This window comes from Panthera onca, chromosome E3 (genome assembly GCF_046562875.1).
Source record: "Panthera onca isolate mPanOnc1 chromosome E3, mPanOnc1 haplotype 2, whole genome shotgun sequence".
NCBI classification, from domain to species: Eukaryota; Metazoa; Chordata; class Mammalia; order Carnivora; family Felidae; genus Panthera; species Panthera onca.
The window spans coordinates 10,860,321-10,881,603 of NC_138354.1; the positions used below are offsets into that span (position 1 = coordinate 10,860,321).

The 21,283-nt window shown below is 44.9% G+C and overlaps 1 protein-coding gene and 1 long non-coding RNA gene across 9 annotated transcripts in view; one reads left to right on the top strand and one right to left on the bottom strand.

The window, feature by feature from the left end:
• Window positions 1-8,662, bottom strand: part of LOC132689426 (uncharacterized) — a 55,101-nt gene extending 46,439 nt beyond the window's left edge. For all 3 annotated transcript variants that reach the window (XR_014136339.1, XR_014136338.1, XR_014136337.1), the window contains exon 1: window positions 7,111-8,662. This is a non-coding gene — a long non-coding RNA (uncharacterized LOC132689426). The remainder of the gene's footprint in view (window positions 1-7,110) is intronic.
• Window positions 8,663-8,664: 2 nt separating this feature from the next.
• Window positions 8,665-21,283, top strand: part of GTF2I (general transcription factor IIi) — a 108,473-nt gene continuing 95,854 nt past the window's right edge. For 3 of the 6 annotated variants that reach the window (XM_060649150.3, XM_060649148.3, XM_060649151.3), the window contains exon 1: window positions 8,665-9,004. The gene's annotated coding sequence lies outside the window, so the exon portion shown is untranslated. The remainder of the gene's footprint in view (window positions 9,005-21,283) is intronic. The other 3 variants (XM_060649146.3, XM_060649149.3, XM_060649152.3) reach the window with 1 other exon arrangement.

Consider the following 21,283-nt stretch of genomic DNA (forward strand, 5'->3'; position numbering starts at 1 on the left):
ACTGTTCACCTGGGCACCACTTCCAAAGATGGAGACGACAGACGGAGACGGACAGGGCTTTTGTTTCAAGCTGTTCAGGTCCTGTCCGCAAACGCGCAGGCATGGAATCCCTACCTGCACTGAGATGTCTGCGCTCCCTGGCAGCTGCCCCAGAGATTGCACCAGCTTTCAGGAGTATCCTCCCCCGTCTCCCACCTCCTCACCCCTGCCAGTGCCCTGCCAACACTCCTGCGGCCACGCCCAGAACCCGAGAGCTCCCTGCCTCTGGTGAGGCCTGATCCGAGGGCGGTGGGAGCCTGCGGGAAGGGCAGAGCGCCCCCACCTGGAAAACCATGGCCCTGGGCTGCAGGGGAAACAAGATAGCGCGGGGTCCTGCCGCCAGCCTGGCTGGACGGAGACCAGGACCCGACCCGGATGGAAAGCCTTAAAGGCATCCTGAAATAGAAAGCCCACACGGCTCAAGCAAACAAGTGAGATGTACAGAGATGGAAATGCAGAAATCTTGCTTGGACAGAACGCGTGTGTACGTGTGCCTATATACATACATGCCTATATCGGCAGATCTATGTCTCTGTTATCTATGTCTGTATAGATCTTGGTGTGGGGGAGGCTTTTCTCACTAGGGATTTTTAAAAAACGTTTTTAAAAACGTTTTCATTTATTGGGGGGGGGGGCAGAGACAGAAGGGGGCAGAGAATCCAAAGTAGGCTCTGTACTGACAGCAGAGAGCCCGATGTGGGGATTGGACTCATGAACTGCAAGATGATGACCTGAGCTGAAGTCGGCTGCTTAACCGAATGACTGAGTCACCCAGGCGCCCTCACCGGGGATTTTTAACACTGAGCATGGATACATTCGACGAGGTCAACAATGAAACTTGAGTATAACAACACAAAAAAAGTCATGGTCAAAAGACAAACCAGGCAAATATTTGTAACACACCTAAGGACAGAAATGCAAATTTCTTTCATTTTATAAAGCACTCACACAAAAGAACATGGGGGAGAAAGCAAAGGATCTAACTGAGCAAATGCAAACATGAATATTGTTTGCAGAAACGTAAATGCAAATGGCAAATACAAGTATGAAAAGACAACTCTACTCGGCTCATAATCAATGTGCACAGAAGAGCTGCGGAAAAAAATGCTACTTTCCACTGGAACTGGGTGGGTGTGGAGGAAATTGACATGTTCACACCCTGTAAGTACAGTGGTGCAATTTTTCTGAAGGGCAAGTTGGCAACGTGTGTCAATATTTTAGATGCACAGGTTGTTGTGATCATTTTGCTGTTGAGATACAGAAGGCTAAGAGAGTCCTCTGAACTTCTGCTTTTTTTTTTTTTTTTTTTAAACCATATTCATGTTATTCTGTTTTTAAAAATCGATCCTGGGGCGCCTGGGTGGCTCAGTCGGTTAAGCGTCTGACTTCAGCTCAGGTCACGACCTTGCAGTCTGTGAGTTCGAGCCCCGCGTCGGGCTCTGGGCTGACGGCTCAGAGCCTGGAGCCTGTTTCAGATTCTGTGTCTCCCTCTCTCTCTGCCCCTCCCCTGTTCATGCTCTGTCTCTCTCTGTCCCAAAAATAAATAAACGTTAAAAAAAAAAAAAATTTAAAAATCGATCCATCCAGGGGCACCTGGGTGGCTGTCGGTTAAGCATCTGACTTTGGCTTGGGTCATGATCTCACAGTTCGTGGGTTCAAGCTTCACATCAGTCTCTGTGCTGACAGCTCAGAGCCTGGAGCCTGGAGGCTGCTTCGGATTCTGTGTCTCCCTTTCTCTCTGCCTCTCCCCCACTTGTGCTTGCTCTGTCTCTCTCTTTCTCTCTCTCTCCCCCAAAATAAAAGAAACATTAAAAAAAATTAAAAAAAAAAAAAAAAGTCCATCCATCTATTCACTGCAAATGCAACCTCCTCCATGAAAAATGTCTTGCTTTACCTCCAACCTTCTGGTACCATCTCATGGCATGAACCTGAGTATACCTTGTATTTGATTCACTTATCATATCTAGCTGGATGAGATGGCTGTAGCCTACCAATAGTACTAGTTAAGAATTCGGGCTTGGATACGGGCCGATTTAGATCAGAGTCTAGATTTGGCCATCTATGTATTCTTGGCTAAGTACTTCAAGCTTTCTGAGCAAAGGGGGAGGTTCTGAGCACTCAGCACAGGGCTATGTGTGTGCGTGTGTGTGTGCGTGTGCGTGTGCGTGTGTGTGTGTGTGTGTGTGAGGTGCGGGGGGAGAGGTCAGCGTGCAATGCAATAATTAAGCACAGTATGTGGCACTGAAGGAAAGGAACGGTCTTATCTGGACAACTGAGACAGTCTCACAAGATTTCCAGAATGGAATAGATACTCGGATTCTTTCCAGTTGCTTATGTGTCCCTTACCTTCCCCGATGATCTCAGGGCCAATCTGAGTTCATTTGGGATGGGACTGCACACTTTGCTATAATAAATGAAGTGTGTCTAAGAGCCCAGGTACAACCCAGAGCCGGCCAGCCTGCTCCCCAGGTGCAGGGGAAGGAGAGGGTGACTTAACACCTTCCCACTGTTCGGAAGACCACTGGAAGTACTTGACACAGCCATGGTGGCTAATTGCACATTTGAACAGCTTCATTGTCCCTGGTTTCTTTTTTCCTCTCTAATCCATTGTTCAAAAATTCCCTTTATTCTTAGCTGAAAACTTCCCCAAGCGCATGTACCTTAATTATTATAATAAACACAAGGTCTGAAAGGGGGTTAAAGAGGTGGTTATGGGGGCACCTGGGTGGCTCAGTCGGTTAAATGTCTGACTCTTGATTTTGGCTTAGCTTATGGTCTCATGGTTTGTGAGTTCAAGCCCAGAGTCAGGCTCTGTGCAGCACAAAGCCTGCTTGGATTCTCGCTTCCTCTTTCTCTGCCCCTCCCCTGCTATCTCTCTCTCTTTCTCAAGATAAATGAACATTTAAAAAATAAAATAAAATATGCTTTAAAAAAAAAAAAAGCATCTTTCACCAGAGAAAGAGGAAAGGCTTGTAAAATGCAAAGATAAAGACCCAAGAATTTGGACAAAGAGAAGAAGGAAGGAATGGGGATATTTGTTTTCAGTATGTAAACGAGATTCCTTTTCTTGGTGTTATCAAAGCAAGGCTATAGGTTATGCATTTGCTTTGGAAATAACTTTGCTGACACAACTTTACACTAAGGTTTCTGAGTCTTCTACAATAGTTTTGACAGATATATATTCTGAAAGGGTGTGCTGCTTTTGCATTACTAGTTATGTCATTAGTTACATCATCTCATCAGTCAGATATGGTAATGGGTCCACCTTAATTCAATGATAAGAGTTCGCCTCAGTAAATGTATTTTCTCAAATATTAGCCTATAAAGCATCTTTACAATGAGCAATATATTTCTTCAGTCAGAAAAGAAACATGGACGTGTTGTTCGCATTTAAAAATAATGTTTGGAATGCTAAATTATACCATGTAATATTTATAGAACACTCAACTTAGAGTTTCTAATGTATTTTCGTTTACATATCATCTGATTCCCCCAAATCCCTGAGGAAGGCAGAGAAAATATTACGGAGCTTTTACATTTTAAAAATTAAGTTACATGGGGCGCCTGGGTGGCTCAGTCGGTTAAGCGCCCAACTCTTGATTTTGGCCCTAGGTCATGATCTCCCGGTTAGTGAGTTCGAGCCCTGCATCCGGCTCTCTCTTCATCTCTCTCTGCCCCTCCCCTGCTTGTGCACACAAGCTCTATCAAAATAAATAAAGTTTAAAAAAGTAAAAAATTGTTACACGACTACAGCAATGTGAACATAATGTTAAATAGAAAACCATATTCATCTAAATCCTGTAAACCCCCCCCCCCCCATATCTTTATTTCAACAAGTTTTACACAGATAGTAGGTTTATTGCATAGGGCAGGTGCTTGCACAAAAGACACAGCAAGAGCTGGAAGGTCGGTTTAGATCACATCTACATTATTAATTGTTATGAATAAATTATAGCTCGGATCTAGTTTTTGTTTTTGTTTTCCACTTTTGAAAGAGTTCTGATAAAAGATCATTTATCTAGCATTCTAAATATTCAAATTATCCAAACAGAAAACTGTCCAAAAACAGTGGTTTAGAATCAGTTAAAAAAGTATCTTTGTAGGGCGCCTGGGTGGCTCAGTTGGTTAAGCACCTGACTTTGGCTCAGGTTGTGATCTAGTGGTTCATGGGTTCAAGCCCCACATCAGGCTCTGAGCTGACAATCTACTTGGAACTCTCTCTTTCCCTCTCTCTCTGCCCCTACCCCACTTACACTCTCTCTCTCTGAGGTAAACAAACTTAAAAAAAAAAAAAAAAAAAAGTATCCTTGTAATAACGAAGGATTTATCTTCTAACAGGGAGATACCCTCCAAAATCTAACGATGTCACTGTGGCCCAACCTGTGTGATTTGGATGGAGTTGTACAAATCCTAATTGAGAACACTGATATAAGAGATCACACTGGCACCTTACAAATGATATATATTTTATGGCCCATTCTCTCAATAAACAGTGCTTATGCATACTGTAAAGAAAAACCAAGAAACCGGACCCAGAAGATATTGGGCCAGCATCGGGGCCGTTATGGGAAAAAAGGCCTCTGTTTAGTTTCAATCAAAAGCCTGGATGTATTCCTGAAACTAAGGTAAATTGTGTCCACTGTATTTCAATAAAAATACGATAAAATAAAATATTAAAAAAAGAGACTGGGGAGCCTGGCTGGCTCAGTTGGTAGAACACGGGACTTTTGATCTCAGGCTTGTGGGTTTGAGCCCCAGGATGGGTGTAGATATTACTTAAAAATTAAAAATAGATCTTTAAACAAACAAACAAACAAAAGACTGGGTGTGTTGTGAAAAATGGGTATGTCAAGAGCACTTCAACTTTTGCTTAGAATGGCCGTTTTGGACGATCGAAAATACATGACAGAGTCACAGAAAGATTAACTTATGCAGTTTGGATTCAAAAGAGTATCTTTAAAAAGAGCATTAAATGATCTCTCAACAACGGTAACCTTGACCAAGTGGCGTCAGCAGGGTTCTGTCGGCATGGGTGGTCAGGGTTTCCTATCCAGGGTGGGTCCATGTCAAATAGTCCCATGCTAATGGAGAAGGCAGACTTCTGATACCAAGCATCAAAAACCCCAGGAGAATGTGATTATTTTTTTACTTTTAAATGTTTATTTATTTTTAAGAAGGAGAGAGAGCGAGAGAGAGAGAGAGAGCGGTGGAAGGGCAGAGAGAGAGAGGGAGACAGAAGCTGAAGCAGGCTCCAGCTGTCAGCACAGAGCCTGCTGCGGGGCTTGAACTCATGAACTGCGAGATCATGACCTGAGCCGAAGTTGGCCCCTGAACCAACTGAGTCACCCAGGCGCCCCTGATCATTTTTCTTAAAGACTGGTGAACACATTCAGACATTACCACTTGCTATTTAAAAGTAGTGGGGGCACCCGATGACTCTGTCGGTTAAGCGTCCGACTCTTGGTTTGGGCTCAGGTCATGCTCTCGTGCTTTTGTGACTTCAAGTCCCACATCGTGCTCTACGCAGGTAGCACGGAGCCTGCCTGGGATTCTCTCTCTCCCTCTCTCTCTCTCTCTCTGCCCCTTCCCCACTCGAGCTGTCTCTGACTCTCTCGAAATAAATAAACCTAAAAAAAAAAAAAGCAGTCAACAAGGCTGTAAACCCAGTCTATATGAAAATGCATTTGTGCCTGGTGTAAGAGTTCACAGCTGGTCTAGATCCATCTCTTGACTGGCCAAGGCCCATTAGACTTGGCTTTTGTCTCTCAGGTATTCGGTAGAACGGAGTCATGCTATACGGATACTCGTCTGCACACACCAGGTTAAACGTTAAAAAGAGAAATATTTGAAAAAATCCAAAATAAATAACACGCAAGGTTCTGCCACCTGTTGGCTTCTGTGCCCTTTGGTCTGAAGTGAGCACGATCCAAGAGCTGCACATCAAGCTTAGCACGCACATCTTGCTATGCTGAGTGTGATTCTGAACACACTGAGCTGAGCGCAACTTAACAAAGGATTCCACCCCTAAACACAAGTCGTGGTTTTTTGGTTTTTTTTTCCCATCTGCTGCACAACCCCCCAAACCAGCAACTTGATCCTATGGAAAAACAACTCGAGGTGCTGAGATGGTATTCAGTGGCTCATCACACCACGATCACAATGAACACAGCACCTGTCCCCGAGGAGAGGGACCGACTGGCCAACAAAAAGGAACAAGTGTAACGGGAACTGCCAAGGTGGTGAGCCAGGCCTTCGGAAAGACCATAAAAGTGTATCCGTGACTATAAGACAGAAATGTGAGGGGTACAGCCCCCAACAACAGTAGGCAGATTAAAAAAAAAAAAAAGAAAAAAGAGTTGGCCTCCACACACCCTTCAAACCACACACCATTCCATACGCTGTTCGCTGTCCCAAAAGGGCCAGCTTTCTATCTAGAGGCAATTCAAAGCTAGCTAAAGCTTGAGAAAGTGTTTTAGGATTTAAGAGTTTTTATGTATGTATGTATTTATTTTTTAAATCTTTTTTTTTTTTAATATCTTTTTATTTCTGAGACAGAGAGAGACAGAGCATGAGCAGGGGAGGGGCAGAGAGAGAGGGAGACACAGAATTGGAAGCAGGCTCCAGGTTCTGAGCTGTCAGCCCAGAGCCCCATGCGGGGGTCGAACTCACAAACCATGAGATCATGGCCTGAGCCGAAGTCGGTCACTCAACCGACTGAGCCACCCAGGCGCCCCAGGATTTAAGAGTTTTTAGGAACTGCCTCACCCTCAAAGAAGTTGGGAGTTGTTCATGGAGCAGCAGTTTCAAAATTCCACACCGAAGTGTTAAATGCATAGAAGCGAGGGGCTATCTCCCAAACAAGTTTTTAATGGTGACAGGCATAATCTTGGCCAAATGAACTTTTTCTTTTTTTTTTTTTTTTTAGCCTTACCAACTAACTCACTTTCTAACACTCCCAAATGCTACTTCATGACACCAGCGATTCACCCAGTGAATCCTTCCTTCACTGTCCTCAACATCCAGTGTCCTCAGGAAACCATCTAAGACTGCGGCCGCATAAAACGTACTCACCGGTGTTCACAGCGGCTGAATGTTTGTCCCTGGAAGGCTGACTGCTCCCAGCAGCTCAATTGCAGACTTTCTCAAAATTTGGTTTGTTCCTTACATAGATGTCAGTTTTACGTGCTACTGGGAATACGGAATTTAATAGTCCGGCATGTTAATGAAATACGAGTGCAAAAAGAAAACTTTTCATGAAAACGAAATGAACGCTTTGGAGAGACTCGACAAAGGAAGAGTCACAATCGAGTTAGGCGGGGACAAAATGCCTGTAAAAACGTTGCAGGGGAAATCGTAAAAATGTGGAAATCTGCAATCGGACCGCTTCTGCAGGGATCTTTAAAGTCTCCCTCTATCTTAAAGAATTCCAGAATGGAAATTCTAGATTCGGCTGCCTTATGGGTGCGGTCTATTGCAAGAAAGATGGGGAACGCCAATCTGGAACGAAGAGTCAAAGGGAAGGTCTTGGACCTACATCAAAAGCCTGGCTGCTCGGAAAGTTTTCTTTCCAGCGACAAAGGCTGGAAAAAGCGCCGTGGTCGCCACCTACCGAGGAGGAGGGGGAGGGGGAGGATGGCCGGCGTGGTCCCCCCATCTCCGCTGGGGGGTAAAAATCGCAAAAGCACTCGATCTTGTGCTTTACAGAACTGTCTAAGCCCTCGGGGCTCGAGTTTGGTAAACTTTGGAGTTTCGCTTAGGTGAACAGCAATGTCTCATCCTTTTCGAAATTCGAGAGCTCAAGTTGAGAAGCAAAAGAATTAGTCGCGGGGGGAGAGGTTTCGGTAACCTTTCTTCGCGGTTGACAGAACAAAACGGGCTACACGGCAGGTTTTCTGCTCTCACTCGGTGGCTTTCCCTCAACTTTCCTTCTAAATGTTGAGTGAGGGGGCGTGAGGAAAGCAAGCCTGGGGTGAGGGGCGGTAAATAAAAACAGGAGAGTCCCCTCCCGTCGCCCGTCCAAAGTTGGGGCAACAGTCTCTGTCGGACGCTTTTGAGGCAAGCTTTTCAAAACTAACAGAAGTTCTTTGTGTCCCGAAGGGTGGTGCAGCGCGGAGGAAGTCCCTTGGCGGAGCACCGAGAGCGGCAGGCCGGCTGGGGCTCCCCGGCCTCTGCCGAGTTCCGGCCTCGCAATCGGCAGGGAATCTGGGGTGCAAGAGTGGGTGCGAGTCCCGGACGGTGGCTGAGGCCGGCTGCATCGGGGCAGTGAGCGGGCGGGGGCTACCCCCGGCCTCGATTTGCGCCCCCGTGCCCCGGCTCCCCTCCCCCACCCAGGCGGCCGCGCAGGCCCCAGGTGCAGCCATGTTCTTGCTCCCACCACCCGCGCCTCCATTGACAGTCCTTGCCGGAGAGGGCCGGGCGCCGCGCTCGCCGCGTCCTCGGGTTCGGGGCTCGCCCGCGCAAGGCTTCCTGGGAGTCGTAGTCCACCGCCCCCGCCGTCGCGTTGGTGGGGACCGATCAGAAACTACAACTCCCGCTGGGCGGCGCTGCGGGTGCGCACGCGCAGCGCGCCTTCGAGGAACAAAAAAAAAAAAAAAAAAAAAAAAGGAGGAGGAGGAGGGTGAGAGAGAAGCTCGGAGAGCAGAGAAAAGGGGCCACCGATCGCCCCCCCGCTTCCCCGCACGCGCTCTCTAGCTGAGGCCGCCCGCCTGCCGCGGTTACCCCGGCCTCTCCCTCGGTCCCCTGTGATCGGATCTAGGTGCTGAGCGAGGCCCTGCCGGGGCGGCCATGCGGCGGTGACAGGAGCTCGGCCGAGACGCCCGGGCCCCTCGCCCTCTCACCTCCTGCCCGCTCGCCAACTCGCCTCAGCCTGAAGCTGCTCCGCCGCGGCTGCAGCTCTCGCGCGGCCCACACTCGCTTCCCTTCTGCTCCCCCGGCCCCGGCGCTGCCTGGAGGCGGCTGCACTCGGGTGAGTCCCTGTCGCCTCATCCCCCGTCCCCCGCCCCGGTTGCCATCGCGAGTAGGGCCTTTATTTGAGACGCGCCCCCTCGGGGGCCTGCACCCACTGGGGTCTGGGGGTCGTCGGCCGCAGTGTGGGGGTACCCGACCAACCCCACCCCCCCCACCCACCCGGCCAGCCGGCGTGGGGGTGGGGCAGGAGCAGACGCGGTCGCGGGGGACGACAGTTGCACGCGCGCGCCTGGGTGCGCGTGGGGGAGGGGCGCGCGCGCTGGCGCTGCGTGGGGGGGCCTCACGCGTGAGGCCCGCGCGCGAGAGAGCCTGCGGGCTGCGCATGCCCGGCCGCTGATTGGCCATCTCGGGCGGTGCGGGTGCGCGCGCGGTGCCAGGCCCGAGCCGTGGGGTCGCGCTCGGCCTGGTGTCTCCGGGGCTCGTGCGCCCGGGCAGCAGACGCGCCGGATTGGCCGGCGGGCGGCCGGGGCGGCGCCGCCGCGCTGCCTGGTAACTGCGGCCGGCGGGCCGGCGGGCCCGGGAGCGCCGCCCCTCTCCGCCCCTGCCCCTCCCCGCCCCTGCCCGCGCCCAGGTGGAGCCCGGAGTGGGCTTTGTCCCGGGCCCGGCCGGCGCGCCGGCCCCGCGGGCCCGGTTCTTTGGGGGAAATAAACACAATGACCGGAAGGAAAACCTCAGCCTTCAGGCCATGAAAATAAGCCGTCTGGATCCCGCCAGCACCCAGACGGGGTTTCGGGGAGGGAAGAAGATAAAAAAACTGTCCTCTTTCCCTTCTCTCTCCCTCCCTCCACTTTTATCCAAGTTTTGCCCTTTAATAAAGCAAGTTGGGTTGTTTTGTTTTGTTTTGCGGCTGAGCATGTTCAGAGGTCTACTTACACTGTTGGAGCAGTGCTCGCTCCTGCTGATGGGGTGGCTCCGTGCGGACTTCTCACCTCTCGCAGACAATGGCTTGATAGGCCATGCAGAAAAGTAGTCTTTGGGTGTTCAGGAAACAAAAGGGGGAAGTTAGTTTGCAAATGTGGGTGCATTAGAGTGCCCCGAGGAGGCCGAGCCTTCTCCCGAGACTAAGGCCTACGACTGTGACATTTACTCCTGCGACTGTGTGTTTTGTCAGTTCTTCAGCCCGAGTTCTGCCTGGCGCTTCTTTCCTTTTGCCTACTTGTTTGGACCTTGGCTCACACTTTTCGGCCGGAAGGACTTTTTCTTCCCTTCAAGCTCTCCCTTCTTGCTTATAGGCATCGCTTGAATCCGTCTCGTGCGTTGTTCGGTCAGAATTTGTTCGTACGAGGTCCCAATCAACTTGTTTGCCCCTAGGAGGGCATCTTTATTTTATTTACCCAAGGAGTGTGTTTGGTTGTCTGGTGTACTAGTCGGTAGGTAGGTAGGTAGGAGGGCTAGGGATTAAACTTTTTCCGCCTTTGTCTCCCTCGAAGTGTACTCCCCGCCCAAGAGCCTTGTATACAGTAGTAAGAATAGCTAACATTTGAATGTTTCTTAAGTGCCCGGCATCGCTCTTAAGCGCTTAACGCGTATTTTCTTATTTAATCTTCAAAACAGCCCCGTAATTCCCCTGTGTAGATGAGGAACAAGTCTGGAGAAGCGGAGTAGTTTACTCTTGATTACTCAGCAAGTCAACCTTGACTCCAAGATCTGAACCGAGGCAGTATGACTCGTAACCCCTAAGCCAGTGGCTTTCAAAGTCTGGAGCATCAGCAACCCCTGGAGGGCTCGTTAAAACTCTTTGCCGGGCCGCACCCCAGACATTCCGATTCTGCAGGTCTGGGGTGGGGCCCGGGCGTTCGCCTAACTAGTTCCCAGGCCGCGCCGCCGCGGCACTTTGAGAGCCATTCACCGCGGTGCAAAATTAAGTTGTAAGTGTGGGAAATGGATTCTAGATTCTCATTAAAGCTTTTCATTACTTTAAAACTGCGTCTTAAAGAACCAAAAATAATTCAGACTGCTTACTGTCGATTGCTTGGAAAGCTGATTGAGAGTTGAGAATTTTTGCTAGCTATGATTACGAAATTAAAAGTTTAATGAGTCTCCGGTTTTAAAAGGAGCCATGGATTTAAGTATAGGATAAAATTAGAAGACTAAATAATCTTGGCTTTTTTTCCCCCCCCACTCAGTCATTTATCAATTTATTTATGGCACTGGCATTTATTATCTTCTCCCAGAGATGGCTGAGGCATCCCATCTCCACCACAGAGTCTAAAGTCTGGGAGCCAGAAAGGAGTGTGATAGGCCTGAACTTGACATTTAGATGGGGGAGGTGCTGAGCACCTGTAGCCCAGAATCTCCCCCCACCGCACTCCTTCCAAGCCCGGGTACCTCCAGTGATTTGGTTTACTTTTTTTTTTTTTTTTTTTTGGTAAGCTCCATGCCCAACCTGGGGCTTGAACTGAGGACCTTGAGATCAAGAGTCACTTGCTCCACGACTGAGCAGCCTGGCATGCCAATTTGGTTCCCTTTTAATAATGACTGCAAAGACTGTCCTTAAAATGTAGGTTTCTGGCGTTTTCTTGGAGCACAAGTCTTGAAAGGAAGATTTTTCCTTTATTATAATGGATTTCCTTTTGGAAGAAAGTAACTCAAATTAGGTAGAAGGAATGGGATTGGTTTACAGTTATGTTCTGTCATTTTTGATGATCCATAGATTGCTCGTGTGTTCCAAAACAAAATAGAAAAGACCATGGCCCTTCTCCAGGTTGTTATTAGAGAGCTGTAAATAAAACACTGACAAATCACTAAACACTTAACCTTTCCTGTTATTATTGCTGACTAGCTTGTACATTGCATTCCACACCTAATTCAGTTCTACCGTGGTTTCATTCTTCTTTGAAAACATGAGTGTAAATATTACAGTTCTCCCCATAACTGCTGTGGTATCATTAACGTGAAATTGTTTTAACCACTAGCTGAAACACATGCTGATCGAGTGATTTTTAGGTATGTCTAAGGGAAAGTATTTTGTGAAGAGTTGTTTGAGAAGTAATATTCTGAGAACAGCATTTCACTTTTTAGAAATACATTAGAGGACAATTTACCCTAAAGAGAATGGCCAAGAATTTTATCCCTAGCAATCTCCTAATCACCGGTAGCACTTTTCTTTAAAAGTTGTATACTTCCGTTCCGCTTAAGCTTATTCATTGTTACTAACTGAAAGAAAATGGGAAATGCAATCAGTCATTTGGTTATAATTGTAGAGTTGAGATTCCTTGTAATCAGTGCTGTTAAAATAACAACATGCAGTATATTCACTTAACCAGCATGTAGCCTGGGGGACCTGTCTGGGAAATAAAGTTAAGAAGTCATATGTACACTGGAAAAATGATGCGGCTAAATCATCGTGAGTGCTGAAGGTAGTATCTCGATACTCAAGTTTCCATTTTTTCTCATTTGCCCTGTACTATTTTCTTCTCTCTTGTCTGTAGTTTGCTGGAACTGTCCCCACTGCAGTTTTCCTGTTTTTGTTTTCTTTCTTTCTCTTTGTTTCTACAGTCCTTGCCTTCCTACCCCTGGCTCGTTTCTGTTTTCTTGCTGGCACTTACTTTTTCTTGCTGGCACTGCTTTTTTTTCCACTTTGGCCTAGTGGGAAAGTAAGAGAAAGTTCTAGATAGTCAGGAATTTTCAGAGTTGATGGGAGAATTGACTCATTGCACCTTGGTTGTAACTTGGTTGAAAACTATAGAGGATTTTTAAAGAATTAGTCTGTTTACAATGTAACCTGAGAAACAAAATGAATTTATAAATTGCAAGAGATGAAGGATGGCTTGGTGTGGCTATAGACACAGGTTCCGGAATCAGACTGCCTGGATTCAACTCCTGGCTTGTGCTACTTCTGATTATTACCTTGAGCGATTCACCTCACATTTTTGTGCTTCGATTTCCCTATTTTAGGAAATAGGAAAGATAATGATAGAACCTGTTTCTCTTGTAGATTGTTGGGAAGATGGAGGGAGGTAAAACTGCTTGGGATTGTATCTGGCCAACAGTAAGCATTCAGTAAATATTAGCAATAAAAGCACCATGTTTGATACTTTTGAGAAATTGAAAAATTTTTTAAGTTTATTTTTTATTTTGAGAGAGAGTGCGAGAGAACATGTGCAAACAAACGAGCAGGGTAGGGACAGAGAGAGGGAGAGAATCCCGAGCAGGCTCCAAGAGCTCACTCGATGCCAGACTCGATCCCACCAGTTGTGAGATCATGACCTGAGCCAAAATCAAGAGTTGGCTGCTTAACTGACTGAGCCACCCAGACATCCCAACAGAAATGGAATTTCCTAAGGAAATACAGGGGCACCCGGGTGGCTCAATCAGTTAAGCGTCCAACTTCTGCTCAGGTCGAGATCTCACGGTCCCTGAGTTTGAGCCCCACGTTGGGCTCTGTGCTGACAGTTCAGAGCCTGGAGCCTCCTTTGGATTCTGTGTCTCCCTCTCTCTCTGACCCTCTCCTGCTCACGCTCTGCCTCCCTCTCATATAAATAAACATTAAAAAAATTTTTAAAAAGAAAATAAAAATTGTCCCAGTAATACTGACTACAAGATTTATCTTCCCACATTGGAGAATAGAAGCTCTGGAAAGGCAAGGACTTCTTGGGATTTTCCCCTGGGACTGTTGTTTTGTTTTTGTGGGATGGCAAAGGAAATTGTGTGTGTTTTTTTTCCCCCTTAAAGTACTGTATGATTGTATTACAGTATAATTCTACAAGCAGAGAGTATTGAAGAGTTTGGTCTTATTTAGGGTATCTAGTTAAAATGAGCCCAGAATCTGTAAGTTTGTATTATGGAGACTAAACATGTCTACCCTGTGAATACTGAATTTGAATTGAAAAATAACCTTCTAGAATTGCTTACTTAACACGTAAGTTCACTGCACCCATTTACTGTCTTTAGCCCTTATAAGTTTTAGAGGTAGTGCCTTCTTTCCCTGCTGGTGATGTTGATGTATTTGAGATAGAAAACTAGTAAAGGAACTGAAAGGTATTTGTAATTTCTTGCCTTTACAGGGCAATTAAAGGAGGTAAGAAAAGCTTAGCTATCCTATTTGTGGCCAGGCCCCAGACACTTAGATTATTTCGTTGATAATTTGACAGAGAAGGATGACAGCATGTATTATGCCCACTGGGCTTATTATTATTATTATTACTTTTAATGGTTATTTATTTTGAGAGCAAGAGTGAGTGGGGGAGGGGCAGAGAGAAGGGAAGAGAAATGCAAGCAGGCTGCTTCTAGCTATCAGTGCAGAGCCCAACTCGGGGCTCGATCTCCCTGTGCCCGCTTTGTAAGTAAGGAAATAGAAATTAACCCTAGTTCTGGAATTCATTTGAAAATTGTCTGAACAGTTACAAGGAAATCCGTTAGCTTCACTTCTTCCTCCTGCTTTTTCTTTCTTTCTTTTTTTTTTTTTTTTAAACATTTTTTATTCTTTGGCATTAATTACATTCACAATGTTGTACGGTCATCACCACTATCTCTAACATTTTGCTTGTCACCCCAAATAGAAACTCTGTACCCATTAAGTAATAACTCACCATTTGTCCTCTCTCCCAGTCTCTGGGAACCTCAAATATACTTTTTGTCTCTGAATTTGCCTATTTTATTCTTTTACTTGTTCACTTCTAAGTAGGCTCTATGCCCAGCGTGGGGCTTGAACTCTCGACCCCTAGTTAAGAGTCTCGCTCTACTGACTGAGCCAGTCAGGTGCCCCTTGCCTGTTTTACATATCTCTTGTAAGTGGAATCATAGAACATTTGTCATTTTGTATCTGGTTTATTTCATGTAGCAAAGTGTTTTCAAGGTTCATCTGTGTTGTAGCAGGTGTCAGATCTTTATTTCTTTTTATGGCTGAATAATGTTTCATTATATAATACACCACATTTTATGTATACATTCATCTGTTGATGGACATTTAGATTATTTCTAACTTTTGGCTGTTATGAATATGCAACTATGGACATTGGTTCCCCAGTACATTTTGACTCCTGTTTTCAAATCTTTTGTGTATAAATACTTAAGAGTGGAATTGCTGGGTCATTGTTTTTCTTGTCGATGCTTTTTTTTTTTTTGTTGGGGCGCCTGGGTGGCGCAGTCGGTTAAGCGTCCGACTTCAGCCAGGTCACGATCTCGCGGTCCGTGAGTTCGAGCCCCGAGTCGGGCTCTGGGCTGATGGCTCGGAGCCTGGAGCCTGTTTCCGAGTCTGTGTCTCCCTCTCTCTCTGCCCCTCCCCCGTTCATGCTCTGTCTCTCTCTGTCCCAAAAATAAATTAAAAACGTTGAAAAAAAAAAAATTTAAAAAAAAAAAAAAAAAGATGCTTTTTTTTTTTTGGAGAAGAATTTGGATGGATCTGAACAGATCTCCCAGTAGTATAGAATAAATGCGTTTATGTAAAATGCATTTGCTCCCTTTGTAAAGAGTAAATTTGGGACTACCGTTTCTAAATTTTTTTTTTTTAACGTTTATTTATTTTTTGAGCTAGAGACAGAGACAGAGCATGAATGGGGGAGGGTCAGAGAGAGGGAGACACAGGATCCGAAACAGGCTCCAGGCTCTGAGCCGTCAGCACAGAGCCCGACGCGGGGCTCGAACTCACGGACCGCGAGATCGTGACCTGAGCCGGAGTCGGCCGCCCAACCGACGGAGCCACCCAGGCGCCCCGGGACTACCGTTTCTAAGATGAACACCTCTTTCTTTCAAGTGGTTCCTTACAGTGATCTTAAAAAAGAGTTGTGAAATATACGTACACCACAGAACTTGACCGTTTTTTCATTTATATTGCTTGTTTATTTTTATTGTCCCTGTTTTATTCAAGTTTATTTGTTTTAGAGAGAGAATGAGAGAGAGCAAGTGGGGGAGGGGCAGAGAGCGAGAGAGGGAGAGAGAATCCCAACGAGGCTCTGTGCTGCCGGCACAGAGTGCGACATGGGGCTCTAGCTCAGGAACCATGAGATCATGACCTGAGCTGACATCAAGAGTGGGCTGCTTAATCCACCGAGCCACCCACATGCCCTACATTGCTTATTTATTTGTAGTGTATTATTTATTATGATAGCTACATAATGTGTTCAATAAAGGTACTACAGAGAAATCACATCAGTAATCATTTTAACCATTTTTATTTTTATTAAACTTTTTTAAGTAGGCTCCATGTCTGAAGTGGGACTCGAACTTATGACCCTGAGATCAAGAGTCACATGCTGTACCAAGTGAAGGAGCCAGGCACCCATGTTTTGAAGAAAAAATTTTAATGTTTATTTGATATTTTATTTTACTTGATATTTTATTTTATTTGATAAAGAGAGACAGACAGACTAGAGCATGAACAGGGGAGGGGCAGAGAGAGGCAGACAGAATCTCAAACAGGCTTCAGTCTCTTAGCCGTCAGCACAGAGCCCGATGGGGGGCTTGAACTCAAGAACGCCAGATCATGACCTGAGGAAGTTGGATGCTTAACGGACTGAGCCACCCAGGCTCCCCAGCATCCCATTCTAACCATTTTTAAATGTACAGTGGAGACATTCAGTACAATCACTTTGTAACAACTATCACATCTCCAGGACGCTGTCATCTTCTTAACCTGAATCTGCCCATTAAATAATACTCCCCATTTTCCGCCTCACCCCATCCCCTTGAACCCACCGCTCTGCTTTCTGTGGGTGATTTTGAGGATTTTAGGGACTTCATCTAGGTGGAGTCATACAGTATTTGTCTTTTCCTGACTGTTTTTCTTCACTTAGCATAATGTCTTCAAGGTTCGTCCATGTTGAAGGGCGTGTCAGGATTTACTTCCTTTTTAAATCCTTACAGTGGTTCTTGGATTTTTGAAGTTTTTGTTTTTATGGTATGGCAAAGAAACTACTGTGCGTGAATATTTCATAGCATAGTTGTAGAAGTAGGGAGTAGTGAAGAGTTTGATCCAATTTAGGGTATTTGGTTCAAACGAGCCCTGGTTAGAACCTGTGAAGATGTGTGATTGTATGGGTCTCATACTTTTGAGAATAGCTGTGTGAGTTTTGATTCTATTTGCACACATAGTCCTTAGCTTAGTGGTTTTTTTATAGTAAGTTAAAAATTATTTTCTGATTCTGTATTTTTGTCGTCTTGTTTGCTTCTGCAGAGCTTTTAGAATAATTTTTCTTGGGTGTGTTGGGAAACAGTGCGGTAGTCACTTAACTAGATATTCACTTTCTGAGTCTACTTATTTCATAATTTTCTTTATTTATAGCCTTATCTGTAGGAAAAACAGTTTTCTTATACTAGCAAAATGAGTGAGCTATTCACTATTCATCTGCTGTATTTTAAGCTTTGGAAAAGAAGAGATCCCTTATTGCTTTTGGAACAGTACTTATTTATTCACTTACCCAACATATTGAGGGCCTTCTGGGTGTGTAAGCTATTCTGTGAAGCCGCAGGACAATCTATTTCTTGGAAAATACTGGTCTAGGCAAATTATATTGTTGAGAGCTTCAGGGTAAAGACTCTTTAGTTCAGTGTGTATATTCAGTCTAGTTTCTTTGTTTTAGGTATTTGGAGTAAGGTGACTTTTTTAACTTAAATTTAAAACCTATTTAAAAAAAATTTTTTACTGTTTTTTTAATTTTGAGAGACAGCGCAAACAAGGGAGGGGCAGAGAGAGAGAGAGGCAGAGACACAGAATCCAAAGCAGGCTCCAGGCTCTGAGCTGTCAGCACAGAGCCTGACGTGAGGCTCGAACCCACGAACTATGAGATCATGACCTGACCAAAGTCGACCGCTTAACCACCCAACAGCCATCCAGGTGCCCCTAAAACATAATTTTTGAGGACTACATTTGATGTAAACAACTTTTCATGCTGACACATGGATGCTTTAAAAGCATTTCAGAGCGATGATTTATTTATACCTTAAACTTACACAATGTTATATGTCAGTTATACCTCAATGAAGTTGGGGAAAACAAGTAAATAAAAATAAGTGGGGGAAAAAAAGCAGTGACTTATTTTGACACTTTCTATTAGTTTTCCTGCCCTATCAGACAATAGGTTATTTTATTTAGTAGTAATTAAAGCAATTAGTTGGGAAATTTTCATTTTATCAGACTTGGATTTGGAGAGTTTGTATGTAAATAGATACATAAATGTGTGTTTTGCAAGTAACTATTTTAATAAAATTTAAATTTTTAAATGGTTAATTTACTGAACGCTTGTGTGAAACACTGTCAAGTACTTAACTTACGTTCTGATAAGTGTGTAAGGTAGGTACACCTATTCTTGTCATTTTCAAGACTAGTAAGTTTGGGGTTAAAGAATCCCAAGGTCAGTCATTCTCTAGTAGATAGAACTTGAATTCAGAACTTGGGTGTCATTCCAGAATTGGCGTTCATAAATACTGTGCTCTGTTGCCTAACATCTGTGAGCAGTATACTAAAAAAAGATGGACTTTTTAGATCATAGTTACTTGATTTTCATTTCCTCTTCCCATTTATACAAAGTTAGAAAAAGAACAAGTGATCCAGCTTTTCCAGTACTAAATGATTTTTAAGCTTGTAGTAAGGTCAAAGGGATACATTGTTTGTGTATTGGCAGAGTAAGCTGCTGCTTTTTAAAGGACCATCAGTTTCAAAGGATAACTTCTACATTTGCAAACAATTTCTCTCAAACTGTAGTACCAAGAAAAGTTACAGATCTTCCTGAATAGCTGGTAAGATTTTTTGTTTTTGAAGACCCTTGCTTTGGCTACCCTGAGGCTCAGGACTGAATGTGGGATCCCTCACCTGGGCAGACCTTCTTTCCCCAGTTTCGTTTTATTATTTTGCCATTCTTCCTTTTACCTGGCTTTTTAAAATGTTTTGAGAGAGAGAGAGAGAGAGAGAGAGCATGAGTGGAGAAGAGGGGCAGAGGGAGAGAGAAAGAATCTTAAGTAGGCTCCACTCGCAGCACGGAGCCCGAAAGGGACTCGGTTCCATGACCACATGATCATGAGTCCAGCACTTAATGGGCTGATCCACCCAGGCACCCCTTACCTGGGTTTTTTAAAAAAAATTTAGCTATTTTTGTTAGGTATCTCAACATGTTTTTGAAACATGGTGGAGAAGGGTGTCAAGTTTTAAGTATATGTATAACACAGTTACAGATCATTTCAAATCCTAACCTTTCAGGGGCACCTGGGTGGCTCAGTAAGTTAAGCGTCAGACTCCTTGATCTCAGCTCAGGTCTTGATCTCAGGGTCGTGAGCTCCATGCACTTACATTTTAAAATGTAAGCAGAGCCAACTGTACAAACTTAAAAGCCTTGACTTAAAAATCAAATCTGAACAAAGGTTTGTCTTAGGGATTTCTAATTTTATTTCGAAGCCCTTGCCATCACATAGAATTTCTAACATTTAATGGAAGTTAAGTGAACTAAAATGGGTCTTTGGCTCTGTTTCTTCTGTCTGCTGAGTATATATGTGAAGTATATATGTTAACGATATAAATTATGATTTTACATTCTGTTATTAAATATTTGTAAAATGGAACCTTTGAATGAAACGCTAACCTAATTTTCTTCTCTTTGGAAAATACCTATTAAGCCTGTGGAGATAAGCTCTTAGAAATGTGAATTAAAATATTTCTCCGTGGTAATAGGCAAGGAATAAGGAAATTCTGGGAGTTGCAGGTCCTAGTGTAGAGTCTGATGAACTGATCTTACCCAGAATGTTATGTCCAGTTCTGGGACATTGCCTGGACAAATGGGAATATTTTGAGGATGGTGTGGTAAAGGTAAAAGGATGTTAGGGCTAAAGCACAGGACAGACTGGGGATGCTCATTCTGAGATGAGAGTGTTGGAGGAGCACAGTGCATTGAAAGGGCCTTTTTGTAGAATAAGGCTCTTCCAGGAGGAAGATGCCACAGGGACAGATTTTGATTTATTAGGAGGACTAATATTAAACCAGTCCGGTAATTGCAAATTGCAAATTTAAAAGTAGCAAGCTCGGGGCGCCTGGCTGGCTCAGTCAGTGGAGCGTGTAACTCTTCATTTCGGGGTTGTAAATCAAGCCCCGTGTTGGGTGTGGAAATTACTTGAAATCTTTAAAAAAATATTAAAAGTAACAAGCTCTCTGGGATGTTTCAAAATTTGAGGGGCAGTAAGAGAGTTGGGCAAGCATACCAGTCACTAGTAACATTTTTGAAGTGTTTTTTATGTGTTTGCTATTCTAAGCGCTACCTGAATCAGGGCGCTTGTCAGAGCAATCAATCCTGTGTCCCAAGGTAGGCAGGCTTTATTAGGACTCCCATTTGAAAGTTGAGGAAAATGAGGTTGTGGGGATGCTAACTAATCCAAAACAACCCATAGTGAGGGACAGGTTTTTTGATTTTTGTTTTTTAAAGATTTTTAAGTAATCTCTACATCCAACATGGGGGTTTGAACTCACAACCCCCATGTCAAGAGTCGCATGCTCTACCAGCCGAGCCAGCCAGGCACCACAAGGGATAATGTTTTGGTTTTGTTTTTTTTTTAAGTTTATTTATCCATTGAGAGAGAGCATGCACAGGCATGAGCAGGGGAACGGTAGAGAGAGAGAATCCCAAGCAGGCTCCGCAGTGCAGAGCCCTACGCGGGGCTCCATCCCACTAACAGCAAGATCATGACCTGAGCCCGGTCAAGAGTCAGATGCTTAACCGACCGAGCCACCCAGGCGCCCCCTAAGGGATTGTTTTAGTATAAACTTAAGTAGTTGGATTCAGAGCCCATGCTTAACCACCACGGTATACTAATTTCCAGTTCTGATAATAACGTTTATAAAGTATAGGTAATGAGGGGCTCCTGGGTGGTGCAGTCAGTTAAGCGTCCAACTTCGGCTCAGGTCATGATCTTACAAGCTTGTGAGCTGGACCCCCCATTGGGTTCTGTGCTGACAGCTCAGAGCCTGGAGCCTGCTTCCGATTCTGTGTCTCTTTCTCTGTCTCTGCTCCCCTCCTGCTCACGCTCGTGCGCGCGCTCTCTCTCTTTCTCTCTCTGAAAAAAAAAAAAAAAAGTATAGGGAAGATATTAGTGATAAACTAGTAATTTTCCTTAACTGTTAGTAAAGAAGATAGCTACAAGGTTGAAAAATCACGTGTGCATACCTGGGGTCACATTATCGATTACATACTCTGACATGCATTCTATCCAGTGATCTACTCTGATAGCATGCAGTGGGACTAAGTTCTAGTATTGGGAGAAAACACCAGCCAGGAGCCCAGTGTTCACTGTTGAATTCAGCACGTGTGAAGAGTGCTCGCTATGCAGGATACCACTGTGTTGGTGCTGGGGTGCGAGG